Raw genomic sequence first — 25,553 nt, forward strand, 5'->3', positions numbered from 1 at the left:
GTTATTGTGTAAAGAGCATGCTTTAATGTCCTCAGCAACATGAAACCCCAAAATACTACATGAAGAAAGGTCTGAAGCAAACTCTTTTCTTTTGAAATGTGACATTCATGCTTCATTCACTTCAGTTACTGATATGAAGAATAGACTTACACCTAAATTTAAAAGTTGATGAAAGAAAAAGGAGAGGAAGAGAATTAATTAAGAGATGTTACGATAATGATGAAGCTCCTATATTTCTAAAATTCCTTTGTCTATATTTTAATAAATGATCAGAATACTGAAGTACTTACAACAGAAAGAAAATATTTGTGAATATGTACAAGATATCTGCTGTTTCTCACAGACTTGGTAACTCTTCCTCAGACAAAGGTTTCAAATCACAGCTTTGCTCACAGAGAACTTCACTCTATCCTGGGTTTCCTCATTCCAAGGGAGAATCTGATCTGCAAACATAGACAAGTTATTTTTGCACAATGGAGAGTGAGACAGTGGTGGGACTTCCCTAGCACAACACAGGGGTTAAGAGCTGCCTACTGAGGCAAGAGGGTTATGCTATGTAGATTATATCCCTGGACTCTTCTCACTTGCCAGGGCCTTTGGAGTGGTGCTCATCTACCCTGGAATAAATGAGGAGGGATTCCTGCAAGATCAGACAATGAAGAAGAAATAGAATTATCTCTTTTTTATACCATCAGCGAAATTTTAACCTGTGTGACCTTTGTTTCCAAAGACAGATCCAAGAATTCTAGGGCTGCTATCATTTGAAAAGTTAGCATACAAGAAATCTGCTTGAGTTACCATCACTGAATATATCCATTGCTTGCATTCAAAGAACACTGAAGCGAAAAAATATCTAGTAGAAGCTCAGACTGTTTATTTATATTCTTTTTTGTTTATTATTCTTAATACTTTATTAGGAACCATTTGTCAGTTGTCTATTTGTAAAAACATGCAAAAATAAACAGAAGCTGCAAACTTCTACAGTGGAGACTCAGTGGAGTCTTTTAGTTTGCACAGAAGTGTCTGCAGTAGTCTTCCAAATCAGACATAGACAAGGTTTAAATACCTACTGTCTCTGCCTGAAGTGCATGGAAAGATTACAGGCTGCTTGGGAGAAAATTTAAAGCAGAATAAAATAGCTTACAGTGATAAAACAAAATCAGCTGGAACCAAAGAGATGCTTCAAGGTAAACAGAAGGATTTCACTTTGTTAAGCAATTTTGCCTGGCAAGTACCATAGCAGGTACTTATGTTTTCTGCTCATGCCTCACATACATTAATGCTCATCACCAACTAGAGCAACAAACAGAGCTGGACAAAACCTTGGGTGGGGCCTTTCATTTCAAAGGGATAGTTTTTCCTTACAGATGAACACAACATAATGTAATTTCTCGATAGCCTACTTTTTGTTACAATTATTTGTGCATAAAAAAATAAAACAGCAGATGTAGATGAAAAGGCATAGTAGATCAGACTAAAGAGCAGCTCCTTGTAAAGCCTGACTGCAGCCTTGCCTCCAGCAATGGCCAACAGCAATGCAATGGGCAGCTGCACAGAAATACTTACCAATATTTTCCCATCCTTTAGAAATTTCTGTCTCAAAGACTCCTAAGCCAGGAGTGGTGTCTCTTTTTAACAGTCCTTCATGGCAAGGTTATTCCCCTTTTTCATCCTGCAGTGCTGATAACTTTTCTACACCCAATGCAGTTGCATTACCCATTCAGTTTGATGGGAAGTTCTGTGTACATTAACTTTTACCATTCTTCCCAAATGAACAGAGACCACATAAAACCAAGACATGTTTTTTTCCAGGGGCTAAACCAAATTCACTTACGATACATGATGATTAAAAAGGAGGGAACTACAATTCCAATAAAAATATGGACAGTTTCTACTGCTTGCAAGATAGAACTGCCTTAGCCATTTCCTGTCATAGGAACCAATTGCCAGTTGCTTGACACTGCTAACTTCTCTGAGACACCTCATCAACCATGACTTGAGCTTTTCACTGCACAGATCTTCAAAAGACAAGAGTGGTCTTTATACTCGTCCTGGTTTGGAGATTTTTCAATGGCTTAATTATTCTGAAGCTAGTGAAATATGCTTGATTTCCATTGTCACAGAGTTTTTAGGTGTGAACAGCATTTGTCTAAACACACAGATTATACTTCAACATAATCTGGATCCTTCATTTGGAAGAAAAAATACTTGAAATAAATGTGAGAGGAACCTCCAAGCCACCATGAAGCAGTTAAATTCTTCTGGAAAACCATAAAAAATGTTGGCAACATGCTAAATATTCAGACTTCTTGGGGGAAAAACCAAACAAACAAAAAAACCAAACCAGAAAATCTGAATGAAGAGACTAATTAGTATTCACTGAGCACATTGAACTCAGGCTGTTATCTTGCCAGACAAGGACTTGCACTGCGAGATCTTTATTGAACAAGCTTGAAATACACTCTTACGTGAAGAGCTTGATGAAAACTTTCTTCAACTTCTTTGTTTTCAAGCACAAACTGAGTCTGGTATTTCAAAGGGCTGGAAAAAAAAAAAAAAAAAAAAAAAAAAGAGTCACAGCACAACCCCCAAATCCAGCATTTCAGGATGAGATAATGGAAATTTTTGCTTCTTCAAACTCCTCGATATAGGGGCATAGCTGCTCAAATAGGAAAGGTAACTTCCTCTCTACTCAACTAGGTCAAAAAGTCCCAAGGACAAAAGTTCTTCCTAAACTCTGCCAGATACAGCTCTTCACCAAAAGAAATAAATTCAAATTTGACTCTCAGTGGTCCATCAGATGGAAGCTACTATTCATCCCAAGAGCAAATCTCCTGGAAAAATCTTAACTTATGCAAGAAATTCCTGAATATTCAAGAAGGAAAAAGGTCCTAAATAAATGCAGTTCAGTAACCCATGCACTTAAATTCTTCACCCGATTTTTCTAAGTCTTTGTTTCCATACAATGGAGCTTTTAATGTCTAACTTTCCCCCACAGTTTGAAAAGGAAGGCTAGAAAATGTCCAACCAACAGCAAGCAGAAGCACAGTCCCTAAGTATGCTTCTGGTAAACAATTTGATTACAACCAGGGCTGGCTAATTGTTCAACTTCATTCATCACAAGCCAACTGTTAAGTAGGAGATCACTAAAGACAGTTCAGAAATACCTCAATTTATACAGCCAAAACAAAAATCAGTGTTTTCTAAAAGTGATGAGGACAATAAATATTGCTTTGTTGGTGTCTACAACCACTGTTTTAAATATCACTTCAAGCAAAAAATAGTATGAAAACATAGCTTTAATTCATGATGGGAAAATCACAGCTCAACTAAGTGGCTGATTTTAACAAATAAAGATTTGCAAGATGCAAAATTAACAGTTGCAAGAATGCCAAGGTGAACATAACTGTTCACTGTTTGGATTTTAGTTCTTTGACTTGAGTTTGAAAAGTGATATTATAATAAGTAGGTTTGCACCATATGTTTTTTTCCATTTTAATAAAATAAGATAAATTAATTTGAATTCTAAACCATGTACTTTATCTTTGCGTGCATGCATTTTGCTTTTCCTGTTGGCAAAAGCCAATTTTCCTGTTGGCAAATTCTGACATATCAGAAAAACAAATGCCACACAATTAGGTTGCTCTGTTATATGTGCTCCAGTGAATGCTTTTGAAGTCTAAATCATGGCAGTAAGATTAAAAATTTTTGACTCAATAATTCTTTTAAAAGAGTTTGGTTTGGTTAGTGCTCAGACATCTTAAGTGCACATTTCCATACCTGTTCTTGCTATTCAACACCAATTCTAACAGTAATCCCATTGAAATCCAGGCAATTTCTCCCAGAAAATGGAATTATTCAGTAGGAGGGAAATAGCAGATTCCAACTAACCTCTGAATTTAAGAAACTGCAATTTCTCTCTAATTCCTGATTCTCTGTTGGAGTTACTTCTGTTATGTGGAGTTGAATAGTTGAATTTTGCTGCCTCTGATAAAATTAGTACTTTTATCCATTTAATCCTCCCTTTCTTTTTGGTACCATAATTCTAAAGTTTCACCTGTTTCAATGCTGTCACAGAATCACTTAGTTCATCACCCAAAAGCAGGTAAGGAAGTCAATGAGTTGTCAATTTGTCCGTCCAGCATTTTGAGAAAAGCATGGTAAAATATATCATAGAATACTTACTCTATAGCAAGTGCCAAAAACAGTTATAAACATGATAAACATTTTATTATATGCCATTACTCAATGTGCTTTGAGTTCTATTAATTTACCAAATTGTATAAAAACACAGTTGATCATATCAATTAAATCTGAAATTCCCTTTTCCCCACAAACACATATTTTACTATTGAAGTGATTCATGCCTGGCATTAAATTGCTGTCAGCCAGCCTTTATTTTGATAAAACATTCTGATACTAAAGTTGGATTTTTTACAGTTCAAAACCTTTCATACAAATCAGAAACTAGCAAATAGTTTATACTGAATGGCAGTGCTTTGAAAGCAATCTGGACAAATAAAAGAATGTTATGCAGGTCAGGTGAAGACACAGAGGAGTCCAGCCTGATGACACAGAGGAGTCAGTAACTCAATTTCGTGATAATAAAATTTTCTGCAATTTTTTTGCCAACACATCAAAATTAAGCCTCATTCACCTTGCTATTATCTGCAGCAAGTTTACTTTAAGGGAGTTATAATCTTACATTAGTTACTTGTTTTGGAAAATAAGCACCAGCTGTATTTCTTTAATTGTTGTGTATTACACTGATGCTACTTGTCTGGAAGAAGGCAGCAGTGCTACTGAACTCATGGCTTTCATAGCCCACAGTCCACCAAAACTGCTCTCCTCATGTTTTCAGATGAAGTTTAGATGACAAACCTGTTTGTAGAGACACTGTAAAATCTGACTGCAGGTCTGGTCATCTACTCTTGGCTACCACAGCCCTCAGAGGCTCAGGAAGCTGTGACAGCAGCAGAGCTGCTGCTACTGAGAGAGGTCACCATTCTCCCTCCTGGAAGAGGTGCTACAGGTAACTACAAATTCAGCTGAAGTGTGAAAATGGGTCATTCACCATGGGGGCACATGCTGTGTGTGAGAAACTTGCTGAATCCTCCAACTTAAGCCACATTATTTTAACTTTAGAAATTGAGGGTTTCCTCATTTAACTATTGAACGCTTCATAGAATAGTTTGGTTTTGAAGGGGTCTCTAAAGTTCTAGTCCACTCCCCCTGCAATGAGCAGGGACATCTTCAACTAGATCAGGCTTATCAGAGCTCCACCCAATTCAGACATAAATGTTTCCAGGGATGGAGCACCTTGAAAAGATAGAGAGAACTGGAGGATTGGATCAAGAGATGTAGGTTTTAAAACTATTATGAGTTTCTCAGATCTGCTCCCAACACCAGATTGCTGTATGTTTTGCTGGAAAAATATTACTCAATGCAAATCTGAAATAATAACTGTTGTAACACCAATTCTTCACAGCTGTCTGGAGACAATAACTTGGTTTGACTGAAAAAGTGGAGCCAGAGAAGCAGGGCATTACAAGACAGTCTCAACTGTATGCTAAGCGGTTGCTCTGCATTACATTTTTGTATTTGTCTCCTCATGTCTCCTGTGCTGGATATAGCTACAATATCAATTTCACAAATGTTCATCATTAGCACTTGAATGTGTATCTGGTACACTACTGTGAAGAAATTCTTGAATGAGTCTTGAATGTCTTGAATGAGTTCTTCTGAGAAGTTCTGCAGTGGATGGAAGCAAGAGCATTTGGTCAATTGTCTGAAGTACCTGAGAACCATAAAGGCAACTTAGATTAGCCCTAAACACTCTCATCTATCCCCTGTCCCAGCTCTGTCTGCACCCATACACCCAAAATGCTGCACAGATTTATTGATTTTACCTACAAGGGAGGTGTGGGGGAAGCACCTCTGGGAAGCCAGGAGGAGAAAGGAATGATGCTCCCTCCCATGGCTATCAGCAGTGGGGCACGTGCAATCCATGCTCCACCATCAGTTCAAACTGTACAGTCTGACACAAAGCCAGGATCTATGGCTGCCCTACAGGGGTGCCCATGGCCACTGCTGCCACTGCTGTTCTTGGCCCCACTGCCACCAGAGAGTGGTGCCTGACAAAAGGAACTGTGGAAAGCCTTGGTTGTATTCCACCACAACTGATGGCCAGTTCTGGAAAGCAGCACTGAAACTGGAACAAGACAGGAAAATCAGTGATCTTCCAAAACCTGAGACTGGCAAAAATCTCCAGTTTATGGCCCTGAATGGTAGGACCCACTAATGGTGTGCAGTGGCATTTGTTCAGCCCTGACTCATAGACAGAAGAATGCCACTGAATGAATCACCAGCAGCATTTTCTGCAGTATCTAACGAGGTACCTCATCCAAATATTGATCAGCCCCAAGTCTCTCTAGTCTTTGAGATCTGAGATATCACAGTCTAGTACGCTATTCACCACTAAAATTCTGCATTTGGGAAAGGGGGTGTATAGTGAGAAGCCAGGAATGACCAAACATTTGTTGGTGCATCCTTTGTTGATGAGAGCTACCTTCTACCTTCTGTGAAGCTATCAAAATTATATAAACACGTGGAAATGCAGGAGAAATAGGAACTTAGTAAGTTAATAACAGAGAGCTTTAAGGCAAATTAACAAAACCACTTTATAAAACATCTCATTCGGTTTGGTCCGCTGCTGCAGAAGGTCATTAAGCCAAACACTCCAGTAAAATAATTTTGATCGATAACGGCTGAAAGGACAAACATTAAGCAAAGGATAGTCCCAAATTAGCATTCAGGACACCAGCTGAACATTGCAGGTGTTGAGGGAAGATAGTTCCTCCCTTCACAAGTGCGTAGAAAAGCATATTTCTTCCACTTCCCTCTCTGATGTTGGACAATACTTGGGCAGCAGGCAGGGGACACCTCAGGTGCCCACAGTCCTGCCCTGCTCAGCCTCTGCCCTTTGAGTTTCACTGTGATAATGGCTGTGCAGGAAAGAGGCAGCCCTTCCTGCCCTTCAGTGAAGAGTGAAGAGCCCAGCAAGAGCCCAGCCTGGGCAAGCACATCTCCGTGATTTGAATTGCATGTTACAGGAATTACTACTGCAAAAACCACACTTATCAATGGGGAAGAAGCCTTACAAGAATCAGTGCAAGTGCATCAGTGAAGTGGTTTTGGTGCCCAGTATCTCCACAAAACACACCTCTGTCATCCCAAGTGACTACCATAACTGATGTAACCCAAAGTCATGAACTACATGAATTCAAAGGACATTTTATGGACATTTTGCAAGGGTGGTCCATCAACTAACAGAATAACATCTGTGTATTATATCAAATTATGGAAGAAGGGAGGTGGCTAGTGAAGTTGTATTGAATAGTGTAAGGCCTGGTCATGCTGTAAATAGCACGGAATAAGGGCTAGAACACGTGCCCATTTTGGCTGGAGTAGAGTTAAATTTCTACACAGTGGCTGGTATGGTGCTATATTTTGCATTTGTGCTGAACAGGGAGCTGATAACATAGAGATGTTTTTGTTATTTCTAAGTAGGGCTTGCTTATGACTCCAGACACCAGCACAGGCTAAGGTCAAGGCCCCGATATGGCCGACCCTGACCCCGCTGACCCCACTGACCCCACTGACCCCACTGACCCCGCTGACCCCGCTGACCCCACTGACCCCAAGACCCCTTCCCGCCCCTCCCCACAGACCACGCCCCCGATGTGCACAAGCCACGCCCACACACGTTGGCCCCGCCCCTCCCCCGGCCGACTCCCCCGCCCTCCCGCACGGGAGGACTCCGCGCAGGCGCACTGCGCGCCAGAGCCAACTGCCCCCTCGCGGCCCCCCCCAGCTTTCCCCAAAGATGGCGGCCGCGCGCCGCCGGGCGAGGCGGCGGGCAGCGCTGAGGCAGCGGGGCGGGGGCGGCGGCGGGAGCGGGGGGCAGTGACAGGTGCGGGGAGGGCAGGAAGAGGCGGCGGAGCGGCGGCGGCCGGAGCGCAGGTACCTCGAGTGGGCGGGCAAAGGGGTGGGGGAAGCGCCGCCCCTGGCCGAGCTGCGCCATCGGGAACTCCCCCTGGCTCTCCCCGCCTCGGCGCCGCTGCCCGCTGGCGGCGGAGCGCGGACCGTTAGCCGGGAGAGCCGCGGGGCCATGGCGGTGAGTAGCGCTGATGGCGAACCGCCGCCTTCCCCTCCGCGGGGCGGCCTGAGGGGTGCGAGGGGACGGGGGCAGCGCCGCCGCCTGCCCCCGGTGCCTGAGGAGCGGCGCTCCCCGCCGGGGAGGACCGGGAGCCGCGCCTCCGACGGAGCCCCGCGGAAGAAACTTTGTGTCTGCCTCCCTCCGCCGCTCGGAGGTGCCTGTGGCGGCCGGGGCGCGGGGATCCGCCCGCTGTCAGCGCCGGGCTGCGGCGCGGCGGCCGCGGGAGGAGGCGGCGGTGGAGCCGGAGAGAAGCAGATGCGGAGCGCGACCCGAGCAGCTGAGCCGGCTGTGACAGGCGGGGAGGAGAAGGCGGTGCTGGTGTTGGACACCTCTTGCTCGTTGTTGCTGTTGTTGTTGCTTTTGTTGTTGTTGCTCTCCGCCTAAGCCATAAAGGTTCCCTCGTAACGCCCGGCAAAAGGGATCGAGCTTCTCTATGTAGGTAGAACAGTCTTCCCGAAAGCACGGCAATCATCTTGCCCACTCCTAGCAGAGGCATTATTCTTTCAGCCAGATTTACTCCCGATTCCCCCCGCCCTGAGTATCGCCCAGCCTAAACAGAAACTTTTCGTAGCTTCCAGGCAACTTAGAAAGTGAAACCAACCTAAAGCAAAAATGAAACTTTTTCAGCTGATTTTTATTGTGCGAAGTAAAGAAAATGAGTAGCAGAAACAAGAGGGAAATACATTGGGCAGGAGAAAATGTTATAAATGGCACCTCAAGAGGTGTTAGTCATTTGTTTAACCCTGTCAAAGGCAATTTATTAGCTACGTTGCATGTAAAGTGTTATTCTAGAACATTTCACGTTATGAAGTAATTTCTGTGAAGTGTTCTTTGTTTTTAGAATTTAAGTCTGCGTTTGCCCAAATACCTATCTGATTAGAAACGCCTTAAATTTTCAAGAAGACTTAAAATCTTTGCATTTTTTGCTGCTGAGTACTTGGCAGCTTTTGTCTTAGAAGCTGTAGGACCCAGTCCTGCTAAGCTCTCTGCTTAAAAGAAGCTATTTTGTTGTTATGGCAATGGGAAACTTTCTGCATTATGTGAATCTGCATCCGTAGACGTGTTTATTTTCTGTGTTGTGAAATAGTATGAGTCACAGCAAATCAGTGGTCCTTAAAATTCAGAGAGGATGATCAGTTGCATTTTTTTCTGCCTCTGTGTTGTTCTTTTTTTTCAGGAAATGGTCTCAAATAATTATGAAATTTAATCACATGATGAATGGGGAAGCAGCAAGCTGTCAGGTAGGGAGAAAGTTGTACACACATGTGAAAGTCAGAACTAGCTGAGTGTCTCCAACACTCAATGTTGGCAAATTGGATAGAGCTCTTGACAGCTGGTGTTTCTACTAAGCATGAGGGAGCTGGAAGGGTGCTGGTTGAGTTTGAAAACATTGCATCTAGTCCAGATTCACTCTGTGCACACAAGTCATCTTGACACACATGTATTGAGTCTGGGAGTTGTTTGTGGAAACTACACCAGAATTATTTTTCTGGTGACTTTGGGGGAGAAAATTGATGTGCTGTATCAGTTCCCCAGGGGCACTGGACACTGATTTTTAGCAGATGAAGTTCTGGTTTAGAGAGACAGAGATCCTTGTCCTCAGAAAGGCCAGGACTCAGTGATCTGTTGCTTAGATCACTTGGTCAGGGGGTGAGCAATCAGCTTTGAGCAGAGTCACAGGCTGACTACTGTAGATGATAAAATTAAACAGAATTAGATGACTGTCTCAGGTTTTTTTCAAGGCAAATGGAGCTCTTCTGAGGCTTTTTGCTGTATGACAAGCTGTAGATGTCTGAATTACATGAGGGTCAGGTCATTACACCCAGCACTAAAGTTACCTGATTTCAGTCCATTAATGTGCTGTTCTACCTTTTTCAAGTTGGAGTTTCTCTTAGTTTGTGAACTTAGAACTCAAAAGCTTTTGGCAGTGATGTAATGGAGCTGCAGAAACCTGAATTATGGTTTGGACTAATAACTCATTTGCTTGGGCTGTGAGTCCTGTGGATCTTAGGATGCTTTTTTTTTTTTTGGTTTTTTTTTGTTGTTAACCTTTGCCTTGTGGCCATTTAATTTTTCTTGAATTTGGACCTTCTTTGGCTATCTCAGTGTAACACTGATGATCATTTTGGCTCAAGATCTCAAAGTGATCCTTTAGAATTGTTATTGCAGCTTTAGCTGCTTAACTGAACATGTTTCTGCAGTGTTCTGTCATAGGACTTGAGAAAACTCTTAAAGCCTGACTTCAGGAGAGGTTCAGTTTTTCATCCTTGTCAGTACTTTCTCATAGATGGTTTTAACATCTAAATGCTTTCAGATCATGCCACAATTTCCCTTGCTGGCAGGTCACTTTTGCAATAGTGTATGCTGTTGTGTGTGTGTGGGTCTCTAGAAACACTTAATGCTGGGAAGGTATTATGGGCTGGTGTTCTGATTGTCTATTGATGCCTCTTTCAGTGGCAAATCTGTAACCCAGCCTTGTCCCCTTTTTTGGGTTGAACTGGCAAGCATGTAGTCTTTTTGATTTCCAGAACAGACAGATACCAGAGAAGACAGTATTTGTGAGGATGCAGGCCGACTTCCTAGACAGTGTTGTCTGCATCCATTGATGTTCCTTGTCAGTGCCTTCTGGAGCCCCCAGAATTCTTATTTTCCTCTAGCTGCATCTTTTTCTGACCTCCAGTGTCTATTTGTTGTGGGATTTCTAGTTCAATCACTGCTAAAAGATCTACAAATATCTACATGTTCCATCAGTGCATTTCTATTATCTAGAATATTAATAGGATTTTTCTCTGTTATAGGTGTCAATAACACTTCTACATTTTATCATTGATTTCTTTAAGACTGTTGGCTTGGGGAAATTCCCAGGCAATTTGTAGTAAAATTCAACTTCACTGCAGTTTAGACCGCATGAGTTGAATTGAGAGCTGATGTTTTTCCTGTAGGACCAGATCTCAGTAAAAATGGATTTGACTTGGACTGTCAAATCTTTCGTTTAACTAAAAGTTACTGTCTGTATCTCAGGAAAGCGATAATAGTTTGGAATGAGTACACTGCTGCTTTTTCTGTTCAGCAAACATGAACAATGTTTATTTTACTCATGGGGCCAATGTTTCCTGAGCTACAGAAATGACTGGTTTTTTGCTTGTTCTTTGCCATATGCAGTAAACTTTGAGCTTCCTTAATGCTTATGTTCACTTGATGTCAATAGAAAAACACTATCAGCCTTTTTCTTAATCTTGTCTATTCATGAAGTTTAATGGTTGTGTTTATGTCCAGTAGTGCTTTGGATTATCATCCTCAGGTCTGTATTTTGTAGGGCTGATGAGATAGCAGGATGTTTAGGAAATGTCTGTAACACTTAATGCTATTACATGTTTCTTGTAGATTGTCATCTTTAATTGTTCCAATTAATTTGCATTTGGTTTCAGATGGAACAAATATTTTCAAAGTTACTTTGTTTGCCCCTAGAAATCTGGTCCTGTTCCAGCTGCTGACACACTCTTGAGCCTGTAACCACTGAAAATCTGCAGTCTTTTTGCTAACCTGTCATAGATGACTTTAATGACATGTAAATTAAAGTAGCATTTGCTATGCTCTATTGTCAATAATTAAATAGAATTTTTAGCTGTTCCTTTCATGGTGTACTCTTAATGTACTCATTTGTTGTGTTGTACACCTTTTCTTGGTTGTATAAATAATCTGTTTTGGTTACAAAATGCTGCAGAGACTGTTGGTCTTGCTTTGATGGCACAGTTGTGTAGAGGATTGCATTATTACTCTTCTTGGATGTATTGGTTTAGAAAGCTTTTGTATTCAGAATTGCAGTCGCTCAGGAATGGAATATCCTTTTATTTTCTAAATACTTTATTAAAACCTTACCACCATGCTCATTAGTGATGTCTTCACAGCACATTTCAAACTGAGTTAGACTGGACATGCTTAGCCCTCTTTGTTAATGGTTCCAAATAGACTTTCACTGTTTATGTCTAGGCAAGCACATTTGCTGGCCTCAGTCCAACCAGACCTACCAATATATTTACCAGTTTGCTTAACAGAATTTGTATTTTTGTCTCCCTTTAAGTTTTTTTTTTACTTTTTCAGGATATGTGGACCTTCTGTTCATGCTGTTCTGCAGTCAAAACATCACTTAGGTTAACACTGGTATCCTCTCTGTCAGTTTAGTAGCAAACATCAAGCACCACCCTAACAGCAGTTCACAGAAGTTAAACAGGAGTCCTGAATATGGCTATGGTGTACTTTCCCCCAAATTTGCTGTCAGAGTTGTTCCAAAGCATTTAGAACAGATTAAAAGATATGCTGCAAAATTCTTTATTTAGAGACAGTAGAAAATATTGTGCCTTGTTGTATATTAAATTACTTGGGTCGTAATAAATTGTGAAAAATTAAATTATCTACAAGTTTGCAGTCCCAAATGTCTTCAACAAGGTCCAAAAGATTTATACTGTGACAGGTATGGATAGGTAGTAACTTTATTCTATAACTGGAAGTGAAAAGGAATATGCAGGGCATAAATATGAACTTTACCTTCTGCATAACAGTTCTTTTTAAGTTTGCTTTGGGTTTTTCTTTGTACCTTGGCTGAATTTAAATCTGTGAATCTCAGTTCTTCTTTGCTTCTGATTTTGAATAACTTGAAATGAAAATGAACTTAACAAACCTCGAGCTTTACTGTTACCAGCAGTAAAAGGTGAAAAAAACACTGTAGCTCACAAGTATAAATACTTCCTTGTAAATGGAGTTGAGTTTCCCAGTGTGTAGACCCAATGTGTGTGCAATACAGGATCCTACAAGCATGGGCTGCTGCCCATCTACTGTCTCATTTCCCCTCACTAACATAGCATAGTCCATACCAGGTTTTACTCCTTTGATTACAAAAGAAATCCTTCTTCTCTAATCCTTCCACTTTTTAAACTGCAAGGATTTGGTTTTTGTAGATTTGTTGTCCTTTTAACTGGAAGAACTATATCTACTAGATAACTTCACAGAAGGAAATGGAGACAACAGAATAGCAAGTGGAGTAATTTTACTTTGTGGCAGAGCACTTTTTAAGTAGGGATAGCAAATCAAGTAGTAATGATCTGCAAAAAGTGTGCAGGTAGCTGGAATCTAATCTGTAAGCAGAAATTGAATGGATAAGATGGTTCAGCACAAACTTTGGTGATTTGCAATGTCTTGGCAATTAGAGCTGTGACTATAAATGTGCAGTAATATTTCAAAATATACATTCATAGACTATTAGGGGACTTTCTACAGTAAGAATAAATGTCATAAAACACAAGAGTTACCATGCCTCTGCAAATCCTGTAGAGTCTATTAAAAATGTAAATGGAAAGGACAACGCTGCAAGACAAGTATTTACCCATTTAGTCTAGTGTGAAAGATTGAAGATGTTGAAATGAAGTACTAAGAAGTTAGGACTAAAAGAAGCTGTGGAAGTGAGCAGTGACTGTTTGCAATGATTAATCTTAGATGCAACTGAAATGTATTTTGTTTTAATTTGTTCAGGCTTGCAAATAACTTGACTGCCCACATTTAAGAATATTAGTTTATGTGCACATTCTACTCAGTGGCAGCATTTCAGTGGTGAGAAAAAGTTACTGTAAATCAAGTAATAGATCTTAAAAGTACCCCAGAACATTTTAGTGTGTACATTGTGGCAATACAGCTCAAAACAAATCAGTTTCTGGCTTTGTGACTGTATTGTTGTTAACAAATTGACAGCTATTCAGTGTTGCAACTTCGTGTGCAAAAGAGGAAGCTAAGGGCAGATTTGTCCTCTTGGCTTGATTGGGCAATCAAACTAGTTGGTCCCATGGTGTTTTGATTAACTGAAACTTCTCTAGGAGGATGGTGTGGGGCTTGGGAGAAGGGATTGCTAATATACCTGAGAAACCCATTCTCATTTTGCTGGTCTTCCTCTTCAATAGCTGCAGACACTCCTCCACTGGAGAACTCTTGAATGAGTAGCACATTCAGACTTCAAGAGTTGAATTCAGGTTGAAATGCTGATTGACTGTTCTGCTTTTGCTTTTTTTTTTTTTTTTTTTTTTTTTTTTCCCTCTATGGGGTACAGGTAACTGCTTCAGTAGCATTGTGAGTGAGTTTAGTATTAGGAAAGTGAAGCACCTAGCAGGGTGCCTCTTGACCTTTTTAACTATCATGGTCTTTAGCTTCATTAATGTGATGTATTGACACTGGCAGAAGCACTTCCTCTCTGTTCATTCCAACATTTGACATTCACTTGTGTATTTGCACACTTTTGTGTAAAGTCAATCAGGAAACTTCTGTGTTAAAACTGATTAATTCTTATCTGATTAATTTTAAACTGCATCTGTCCTACAGTTTAATTCACTTTGTTGACCAGTTACTTGCAGTGGTGCAAGTGGAATCTGCTAGAACACGTTCTAGCAGAACTGACTTAGAAGAGTTTAAATTCTTGATAATAGAACACCCTTCAAATGTCTTTGTTAGGCCTCAAAATACCTTTTTTAGTGAATTTTTACTCTTGGAAAGTAGTTTTCATATGTCTGTCATGATTTGTCATGTTCTGTTGTTGTCCTGTTCCTTATGGAAGCGGAGATCTGTGGAGATAAATTTTAGTCTCTCAGACATATATCCTCATTGATCATACATCACCTTACATTTGGATAGCACAGTTTTCATTTTTCAGAATGAGCAGGAAAAAGCTGTTTCATAAGAGTTCTTTAAAAGCTGCTCATTCTGCTTGAGTCATGCACTCTCTGTGGCTCCAACACCAGCAGCTGTCTCTGCAATAAATTTATCTCACTGACCAGTTGCAGGCATTAATAAAAATATATTCATGTTTTTAGTTTGCCTTAAAGGTATCATATGAAAAATTATTTTGGAAATTTCTTGTTGCTGCTCAGAGCCTCTGAGAAAAGGGAGTCAATGACAAATGAGGAAGTAGCTTGATTCTTGGCATTGAATTTGCTTGTTTTCTCAAAAACTAAGCATGTCATTGAACAGAAACGAAGGCAAAAGTAACAGTTAAGTGGGAGAAGCCAAGTTGGTTTTGAAGCCATGTGATTTTCAGAAAACAAACTGAAGGAAATCCATTCCTGGCAGAAGCTTACAAGAATCTAATTTTCCTGGTATAAAAGTGAAACTAGGAGGGTTTAAGGAAATGAGTTACAAGAGTGTAAAACATAGTTTAGATCAATCAAGTAGCATAAACAAAGTGGAATTGGATTGCAGATCTTTTACAAGTGGTACAAAAAATACACTATGTAGCTCATTCTCCTCATTTCTTTTTGGGGATGATTCCCATGAGTATCTAAATGGAAGATGTTCTCCAAGACAAAGGTAACAGTATTGCACCCTCTGTGTATCAGTGCATTGGATTAATGTACCTGCTAAAGACTTGGTGTAGATCTGCTGGCAGTTTGCTCTTTGATTGTAAAATGCAAACTATCAAATAAGTTCAAAATAAAATGAACAGATTCATTCTGGTTTGCGTTAGGTTTGCACTTACTAAAAGCTTAGTCTTCTTTGAAGGTGTAAGAGGGACAGGCAAATAGCTGGGAAGTACTAAATTTTTCATAGGCAACAGCTTCAAGTTACATATACTTCATCCAGATAAGGATTGTGGATGGTTTGTTAATAATGTAATAATAACAACATCATTTAAAACCAGAATGTGGTGTTTTGAGGTAGTTTCAGTTGCATTGGTCTTGCTGTGTACAGTCAAGCATTCAGCACTTGTGCTGGGCAAGCTGAGCTAGTAAGTGTCCATGAACATATTGTGCCTTTATGGATGACTGGTTTATAACTGTCTAGTTTTTCCTCTATGAAGTCTTCACCTTCAAAAGTTTAGTTTCCTACATCATCTGCTATTAAAAACTTAGCCTCTTTGGCTCAGATTCAAAAACTGCTGGCCCATAAATACAAATGCATTAAACTTGAACAGCTGGGGAATTTCCAATTATCTACTATGCATTCTTATATAGGTTATAGTACCCATGGCATGAATGCATGAACTGCATTTGAGACTGCTCCTAAATCATTGTGTATGGAGCAGTTCCAGTACTCATTGCTGGAGGAGGAAGGTAACCTGAAATAAATATTAATTTACTATAGTACACTGAACTCCTGCAGTGCTAAGGAGTTTGTTGCTGTTTGGGGCTTGGCCATTCTCACTCTGAGTAGGTTAGGTGGTGATTACTGGGCGTGAGTGAAATCTAGTAACTGGCTGTTGATGTGGAACTTGCATTTGCTCATCAGTCAGTGTTTCCTGCATAATTTCCTGCATTAATTTTACACCTTTTTGTGTTCACCTTTCAGTGGTAATATAGTATGAACAGAGCTGTGGATTGTGTTTCTCAGACTCTGAGAATTGAGTGAATGTCTCTGACAACACTTGAAGTGTTTCTATATTGATGATAGATGCTGTAGGTTTTTTTGGCTTTTGGGTTTTTTTGGCTTTTTTTTGGTAGGACCTTCCAGTGCTTATTAAAACTTTTGGTGTATCTTCACTCTTAAGTAACTGTCAGACTTTGTTGATTTACTGCATGAAACGATACTATTTTTATAACTTTCCTGTATTGTCTATCTGCATTTTTAGTATTATGACCAGCACTGAAGGGAATAGCCATTTCATTTTCACTGAAAAGGAGATTGCCAAATTAGTGAAAGAGAAGTGTTCCCCAGAACACCCTTCTTCTAACAAAAAAATAACCCTTTTCTGTTCCATTGGAAAGTATTTTATCAAGCGTCCCAGGAAAGCATCTCTAAAACAGGAAAAATATCAGAAACAAAGTATATTTTTAAAATAAATTACATGTTAATTGAAATAATTAGTTCAGAACTGAAAAAGAAAAGCTGGTGTACTGTAATTGCCATATCTGAAGCTCTTTGACTGGAAAATGTGGTAAATGTACAGGGAGGGAGAGAAATTAAAATCCTTCTGCTCAGTTCTGATTCTTAAAAACAAACACAAAGCTCTTCAGCATGCTTCATAACTTTAATAGCTCAGCTACAACCTTATGGATCTCTGGGTAATTACATTCTAATACATTTCTACGCCAGCTGCATCACTCTATCTGAGCTTTTTCCAGTAGTGCATTAAGTGATATTGCTAACATCTGTTGTATATTCTTTGTTCTTTCCTCTTCACCCTAGGGCTACATTGGAATATTCTAGAATTTTCCTCATTTTAGCATATTTGTACATCTTGGGCAGTTCTCTTTGTCCACTCTTGTCTCATAAGTTCTGAACTTGATGGCCAATTTGACAGATGGGAAGGAATTACTAATTTTCGCAAGTCTGAAGTTGTCAGGAGGACGTACGTTTTGAGGCTGTAGAAAATAATAAAGAATAAATTTATCTCACAGTACACACTAAAGAACGTGGTGAGTATTATAAATGACTCAATCACAGGGAAAGTTCAAACAGTAACTTGCATCTTGAAGAGTCAGATGTGAGGCTGTGATCTATATAAAATAGGGCTTTTTTGCTTCAGCTGTTCGGAAGATGTTTGTTTTTCAAGTGCATCTGTTGTCTCCATGTTGGAGAAGGCAGAATCAAAGCATTTATTGTATTAGGATTGAGTTATGGTTTTATAGTCTTTTAGGTTCTGTAAATTCATTCCTCGGTGTTTGGCAAAACCTAAGTGTTGTCTCCTGTTCAGAGAAGCTTTTAATTCTTACTGGAAGTTATCTGGACTGAAGGATGGGCCTTGCCTGTTGTTCCTGGGAGAGTGTAGCTGCATGAAGACCCAGGTGAAGAAGGAATGCACACCTGCTCTGCTGAACCCACTGGGAAAACACACCTTATGGCAACATGGAATTGGCAGCTGTAATATGATACTGCTTGAAGCGTGTATGAAACTGCAGTACTGACAAAGAAATTGTGGAAAAGCCCTGGGTTTGTTACTTCTTGTGTAAGAGCAACATGCAATTTGGAAACATTTAGTATTGATTTCATTAAGCCAGTTTCTTACACTGCACTGTTCTGAGTTAGGCGCTTTTGTCTTGTCCCTGTTCAAATTTCTGTCCTTGTGTTGCGTAGAATTCACAGCTCTTCTGAGCAGCTCTCTGGAATAATGAAAGTTTGTGCCTGTTGTTCACTAGATTTGGCAGAATTAGGATGTGAAAGAGTATTAAGTTGCTGTAAGCATTGTGATGGGTAGGTGGGTAGAGAAGCAATACACTGTAAATCATAAAAACTGAGGAAAGAAACAGCAATGCAAGTTTCTCCTTCAGTAGCCGCCCATGATACTACGGTGGAGTGTGGCCTATAGTTGTGAATAAATCAATTAATTATATTTTGTATCAAACTCAGTAACCAGAAGCAGTGAATCTCTAGAAAAGGAGTTGTCCATATATTTTTCTTGTACACAGCATTGTTACTAGCTATCACTACATTTATCATAGTAGTGCCTATATCCTAGCTGAACTGGAAAGCCTGTTTGTTAGGATGTTCATGCAAAAGTGTAACTTTTTAATTCATAACTATCCTCTAATGCAGCCTTCCTCTTTAAGGAGAAAGGCCAGATTATAAAGCAGTTCTGTTATGGACAGAGTTATGGGTATGTTTTCCCAAGTTTGAGCCTTAGGTGTTCAAGTTTGAGTTTTGATTAGCATTGTCATTGTTGCTTTGACATTTGAATTGAGAACCTGACAGCTTTTAAGAGTTTGAAGGTGAGCTATGGTCTTCTCTCTGGTTTCTGATCTACTGTAAACCGTTCAGCTTTAGCATTGTGTGTTGGGTTTTGTTTGACTAATATTCTGGAATTCATAGGAAAATTCTGCTTGACAGAGTCTTTGGAGATTGCCTTCTTCAGCCCTTTATTAGGACCTTGCATGGTCAGGTTTTAATTTTCTACAGCACTGGTCTCCAAAATTTTCATCATGCACCCTGCAAGTAAAGAATGTTTTAAGCATGCACCTCCAATATATATAATCTTTTTAATTATATGCTTATTCTACTCTATTGAGATTTGTATACTATAAAGTATATTTAAAAAAAAGAGAGAGAGATGAAAATGAGTATTTAAAGGATTTTTTTTTTTCAGTGACAAAAAGTATTTTCTAGTCACATACCAAGAGTTTGTCTTGAGCTGGAGTGTGTTTACCCCTCTTTGGAGATTACTGATCTACAGGATTAAGAATTTTGCAGCTTCTCGGGACAAGGTATGCCAATGCTACAGCACTCATTGTCAAGATACCTTTTTTTTTATCTTTATGGACAGACAGAATTTCCAGTAGTGCAGTACATGGCCATCACAGAATCGTACAATATGCTGGGTTGGAAGAGATCTGTCATGGTCATAGAGTCCAATCCCTGGCACTACCCAACACACCCCAGGGGTCACACCTTGTGTCTGAGAGCGTTGTCCAAACACTTGTGCTTATGCAACGCACCTGCAGGCAGAATTTGATTTAAGGTTCTCAGCCAGCATCCTTCAGGTAGTGGTATCCAGCCTGCAGGTGACCCCTGGCTACTCTAGTGCTCTTAGCTTCTCCTTGTCTTTCATGGGCCTAAGCCCAGGAGCAGTCTTTGTGGCATCTCTCTTATACTGAGAGGAGGTGGAGGTGGCTGAGAAAACTGAATATGGTATTCTGGATTCCACCTGAATAGCAGGGAATAATGACCTCCCTCAACCCATTGGCTGTACTTCTCTGCTAATGCAGCCTCATATGCCTTCATTGCTACAGGACACGTGCTGCTGACTCATGTTGTTTTACCTTGGTGATCCAGCTGATATAATGCTGATGTGTTTTTCAGAGACTATCCTTAAGATCAGCTGCTAGTCTCTTGGAAATGGAAATGCTGATCCTATGCATGTGCAGAGGAAATGCACTGAACACACTGCCCAATGATCTCAGCCTTAGAGCACTCCTTAACCCTTAGTGAGCAACTGACAGAGTTAAAAGCCGTGTTGTATGGTGCTTTACAGCTTGAGGGTAATGCCACAGACACAATCTGGACCAAATCTGACGGCATTTAAGGATTGAGTTAAATTTTCGTCACCATTCAGGAGGCAAACTTGCTTACTGAACTATGGAGTGGAACACAGTTCTTGAGCTTTAACATCATTTAGCCTTTTGCCTTGTTAGTGTAATTCATTTCTTGAAGGTTCCTCAGCCATAAGCCCTGGAGTCTAAACAAATCATATCAGTAAATTTACATACCCTCACTTTGTTTCAACTTTGATAGGCTTCAGAAAACTCTTTCAAGGTATCTTCAAATTCATATGATAATAGGCAATATTAATAGCAGTTTAGGTGGGGGTAGTGGGCAATAGGTAGTTTACAATGTAAGTCTTGTACAGAGCATTAACCTACACAATTTGGTGGCAATCTCAACAGACCCTGTATTTCCTTGCATTGTAGAAAAGATTCAGTGTAGACTGAGTTTATAGTCCTGAATTGGCTTTGAATGTCTGCTACTAATTCAGTAAATGCAGTAGTAGGATGAGAAATGAACCACGTGTTCGTGCAGGACTTGTTGCTGTGCATGAAACAGTGGAGATTTCTAAATGACCCTGCATTTAATGCTCCACCAATAGCAAATTACTTCTCAGCTGCTTCTGTGCTTAGCAACTGAGAATTATCTCTCTATTCATCTAATGTGTCCTCTTCCTTGTCTCGTCCCTGTTAATATGTCCACAAGAACAGTGAAGTGAGTAGGCCTTAAATAAGTCCTTTGGTTCATCCCACATATTATTTTACCCCTTCTGAAGGCTGCTGCATCAAAGTTTTCAGTGGTGCAGGGAATCAGACAATAGGCAAGTAAATTGTTTGTAGTGGTTCTGCAGGCTGAATCTTACCTGTTGTCCAGATGCAAGCTGTTTTTCTTGTGCCCTTTTCAATACCTCATTAAGTCCTGAGTATATCCAGAAATTAGATTGAGTTGGAGGACAGTTACATCATCTGGAGCAGCTTGATGAGGTTTAAGGCTGAAATTGCAAGGTAAGGCTGAATTGCAGAGTATGCACATACTTTGCTTTCAGTATTTTTAATATGCAACAATATGTTCAAGAAGTTGTTGCTCACACTTGGAACAGTTAGCAGCAATTTTAAGTCAGAAAATTGGAGACAAAGCTTGTGAAGTTATTCCAGTAGAGATGGTAGGTATTTGCAGCCAGAGGCAGGAAAAAACATCCTCCCCTCTATGTTGCTAGGGGAGGTAGACCTGTTGATATAACTGATAAAGCCTTTTGGCAAGCTTGTGTTTGACTGTCCATTTTTATTATTCTGTCCTTGTCAGAATCAACTCTTCATAGGATTGAGTTCATTCTTTTTAGTTTTAGAAAGAGCAGCTATACCTTTATGCATTTATACTTTTTACTAGGTCTAACTTTTTAAGTCTAACTATTCATGTCATTTTAGTTGACTGAAATGACTCAGTCTCTTATCACTGTCATGGCTTGTCATTTCCAGACTTCCTTTTGACTTCCTTTTTTTTTAATTTTTTCTGAGAAAGTTAAAAACATGTTCTGTAATGAGAAGCTGAGAACTGATACCTTCCCTTCCGATTGGAAACTCACATGACTCAACAGCTTTCTATTGTTAATATTTAAGGACTGTCCATTCAGTTTTAATCCATCTGTTCTGTTTTTCTGTGGAAGAGAAATGCTCTCTAATGGCAGGTAAGATTTTAAAGTTGTTTTTCCAATCCACTTATGAGTACCTTTTTCAGCAATAACCATCACCAGAAGGTTTGTATGAAGTTACTTGGACATGTTTTTTTCAATCAATCTTAATTGTATTTTAGTTCTTTACAAATAACATCCCGTGTTGGCTTTAGATTATTGTTTGGTAGCAGGACTAGATTGTCCCTTTTACAACACAGTATTTAATGCAAAACTTACAGTTTTCTTCCAGACCTCTGAGACTTTCCTAGGCCCATGTTATTTGCAAGTCTTTTTCAAAGGTCTAGTTAAATGTCTTCAAGAGGTCTTGAATGCAACCTGCTGGGATCTGCTGATCTAAAGGTTCTGTCTGCACACATTTGAGGTCCTTGCATTGAATGTGCTATAATTTAGTTCCAAGATATGTTTATTGAGCACTTCTGCTTGCCTTGATGACAACCTTTTGTCCATTTTAGTGGACTTCTCTTCCTGCTACACATTCTCTCTTTTCAAATTGGTATCTTTCTTTGTCCTCACAGCAAAAAAAAAAAGGCACCTGCAATGTGGGAACATACCACATCTTACTATGTGACCATATTATGTGCACTGACTTGAACAGGTTGCTGCCTCCCGACAGCTGATGGGGAAGAGGCCTTTGATGAACGTGTAGTATAGACCCTCATTGGTGTGAAGTTTAAACTTTTAGTCTTCGAGACTAGTTCAGTGACATTGCAGGGAAATCTAATATTGTATTGTCAAGAAAACTAGTTTTTTTCCTAGATTGATTACACAATCTGACAGGTAGCACTTTTATTATTGTTGTAGAGGGTGTCAGGAATAACATTCTACATAGTGTCTCCTGTCAAGGTTTATCGATGAGCAGTGTGCTTTGTCTCCAGAATAAATCAAAGGCTTCAATCCAGACATGGAATTTAGCTGTGTCCTAGTTAAGACACGAAAGACTGGGTGCCAAAGGTGGACTACGGATCTAAGCACTTGGGTGCCTGTGGGAACCTAATTTTCATATAAATCAAATCATTAAACACCTGTGCAAGAGAATGGAAAGCTGCCTGATGGAAGAGAACCTGGGAGTGCTGGTCAACAGCAGCTGAACATGAGCAGCATGTGTCCATGTGCCCAAGAAGGCCAGTGGTATCCTGGCCTGGATCAGCCATAGTGTGGCCAGCAGGACCAGGACAGGGATTATCTCCCTGTACTCAGCACTGGTGGGGCCACACCTCAGCCCCTATGCTCAGCTCTGGGCCCCTCACTACAGGGACTCTGAGGGGCTGGAGCCAGTCCAGAGAGGGGCAGTGGAGCTGGGAAGGGTCTGGAGCACAGGCCTGGTGAGGGGCAGCTGAGGGAGCTGGGGGTGTTCAGCCTGGAGAAAAGGAGGCTCAGGGGGACCTTATTGCTCTCTACAGCTGCCTGAAAGGGGGGGGGGGCCAGGTTGGGATCAGGCTCTCCTCCCAGGTGACAAGTGATGGGACAAGAGGAAATGTCCTCAAGCTTTACCAGGAGAAGTTTAGGTTGGATCGTAGGAAAAAATTCTTCACCAAAAGAATTGGCACAAGCTGTCCAGGGAAATGGTGGAATCACCATCCTTAGAGATATTTAAGAGATATGTAGACATGGTGCTTAGGAATATAATTTAATGCTGGGTTAATCGTTGGACTTGATAATCTTAAAGGTCTTTTTCAACCTAAATGATTCTAGGAATGAATGAACCTGAGACCAGATGTTAGACATGTTCAGAGTTACTCCTGTCTTGGAGGGCCTGAATGGGTGGTCATGATATTTGTGTTTGAGTCAGTTTAGGTTATGTTTAATTCTCACTGGTGTTCAATTTGATAGACATTTTTGATTTATGCCTAATAAATGGCCATCACACTGAGTGCATCATAAGTTACTAATTCAGTCAAAAGTGTGTCATAAAGACAATTAGTGCTTTCTGATACAAAAGACTAGTCCTTAGCATAGTGGCTTGGAAATAATGAGCTCCATTCACCTTAAACATTGGGAAATTCAAGCCAGTTTAGGTCAGCAGTGTGTTGAAGTATTGCTGGAGTGTTTGGAGTTATTTTCTCTCTGTGACACTTTAGATAGTACCACAAAATATTTGGAGCTGTAAGACCAAGAAAAGGCAGGACATCAAGCCTGATTGTAGCTGTTGTGACAGGAGAGGTGCCTTGATTCTAACCTCTGCTTTCAGGCTGTGCATTCATTTCACATTAAACAGTCATTTGATAATATCCTGGGAAGCTTACCATCAAACTTGCTGGCTTGAGAGGTAATCCAAATAACTTTCATCAGCCCTCTGTCCACCTGCAGAAGTGGTGGAGACTGACTGTAGCCTGGAGGATTTGTTTGGTGATGAGGAAAGCTTTTAAAGTAAGGTGGGAATAAAAACCCCTGTCCTTATTGCTTGCAAGACAAATTAATCTGGCTAAGCAGGTCTAAATGAGTTGGCATAGGCATTGATGAATTCTTAAGTAATCATAGGTAGGTTTGAGTGTTTTAACCTAGAGATTTTTCTGTCTCCCAAATTTAAATCTTTCCAGATTATACCATGGAAGGAAATGAATCACCTAAATAATGTTAGAATGCATTTTTCTTGAAGTTCCTAATTTTACAGGAGGACAACCATCAGTATGGAAATAGTTAAGCTGTCCTGTATATGTGTAGCTGTACAGGAGGCTTGTAGTGCTTTACTGATGTGTGAGTCCTCTTGTACTGAGAGCACTGTACTAGAGATTTCAACCCACAGCAGAGCTACAACATCCTTCCTAGAGGGGCAAGTGAGTAAAAGCAGTCCATTGGGTGGGATGAAGTTTTAGATGATGCCTCTGAGTAGTAAGCTGTCCCAGTTAACCAAATACCTCTAGAGGTTGGTACTGAAGTTAGTGTCATTAAGCTGGCTTTATCACTCCTTCCATTTTATCGGGTATCTTTTCACTTGAAGTTAATGCTGTAACTAGTAAATACCTGTGTTTATGAGCAGACAGTATATCTGAACTAGAAGTTGGGAAGTCTTTGCAGGGAGTTTCAGTAGCCAGATGATATCAAGGCAAAACTTGCAAAAGCCTGTAACACTACTGGCTGTCAGACTGTATAACTGTATATTTACTGTTTTTCATCTGGTTACTGTAGGCAATGGCTAAGAGAGACAGTCCTGCTTTAGAAATACTGTACAAGCTGCTTCTCATCCTAATCTTTATGTCTATGTTTGATGTAAAGCACTATTTTCAGATGCAAAATGTGATTAACTTGTGGAAATTCTTAATGTGCCATTCACCCCTAGTGAATTCTTTCCATCTGTCTTTCTGTTTTGTTAAGAAATATCAGTTTCTCAATTCTCGTTGATCTAATTCTTTTTATTTCAAAAGCTAAGTGTACTAGGTCTAGATGGGATTCAGTTAAGACCATGTAATTTAGTGATATTTTTTTGAAACCAAATTAAATGCAATTTCAAAAGCAGCTTCTTAGACTTGCAGTAGTTAGTTCCAGCATGGAAAAATGTTACTCTTCAGCTTTCTTGGTCTTAATTCTTCCACCCAGTCTTCATATAGCACTAAGATGCAAAGTATCAGAAAACATGTTACTTGTGACTTATTAATATAATTGAAAGGAATGCTCGGCTGAATCCTGCTTTCTGTAACCTTGTTATGTGATATTCCTCAGAGTTAAAGTGTATCACTGCTTTCATAGGCCTCTTGCCTC

At 40.1% G+C, this 25,553-nt stretch overlaps 1 protein-coding gene across 2 annotated transcripts in view; it reads left to right on the forward strand.

Annotated features, from left to right (window-relative positions):
* Positions 1–7,862: 7,862 nt before the first annotated feature.
* The window catches only part of FNDC3A (fibronectin type III domain containing 3A), a 110,756-nt gene continuing 93,065 nt past the window's right edge, over positions 7,863–25,553 (forward strand). Inside the window, exon 1 of one of the 2 annotated variants that reach the window (XM_079318836.1) lies at positions 7,863–8,022. The gene's annotated coding sequence lies outside the window, so the exon portion shown is untranslated. Of the gene's footprint in view, positions 8,023–8,046; positions 8,177–25,553 lie in introns of those variants that run through there. The other variant, XM_079318835.1, reaches the window with a different exon arrangement.

The sequence above is a fragment of the Erithacus rubecula genome, assembly GCF_903797595.1.
Source record: "Erithacus rubecula genome assembly, chromosome: 1".
NCBI classification, from domain to species: Eukaryota; Metazoa; Chordata; class Aves; order Passeriformes; family Muscicapidae; genus Erithacus; species Erithacus rubecula.